Source organism: Salvelinus sp. IW2-2015, linkage group LG17 (assembly GCF_002910315.2).
Source record: "Salvelinus sp. IW2-2015 linkage group LG17, ASM291031v2, whole genome shotgun sequence".
Lineage (NCBI taxonomy): Eukaryota > Metazoa > Chordata > Actinopteri > Salmoniformes > Salmonidae > Salvelinus > Salvelinus sp. IW2-2015.
In genome coordinates, this window is record NC_036857.1 from 4,805,494 (window position 1) to 4,806,128 (window position 635).

Below are 635 nucleotides of genomic sequence, written 5' to 3' on the forward strand. Positions count from 1 at the left end.
TACTGGATCAACTACCAAACACTACTTACTGGATTCAACTACCAACACTTACTGACTCAACTATCAACATTAACTTACTGGAGTCAAACTACACACTACTGTACTGGATTCAACTACAAACACCTGTACGTGCTCAACTACCAACAGCTACTGTATGGACTTAACCAACGCTACTGTACTGGATTCAACTACCAAAGCCTACTGTACTGGATTCAACTTACCAACACTGACTGTACTGGCCTCAACTACCAACCTAACCTGTTACTGGATTCAACTACCAACATACTGTACTGGATTGCAACTACCAACACTACTGTACTGGATTCTCAACGTACCAACGCTACTGTACTGGACTCAACTACCAACACTACGTGGTACTGGACTCAACTACCAACACTACTGTTACTGGACTCAACTACCAACACTACGTGTACTGGACTCAACTACCAACACTACTGTACTGGATTCAACTACCAACACTACTGTACTGGATTCTCTAACTACCAACACTACTGTACTGGACTCAACTATCACCAACACTACTCGACTCGGATCTCACTACCAACACTACTGTACTGGACTTACAACTACCAACACTACTGTACTTGACTCAACTTACAACACTATCTCTCTTC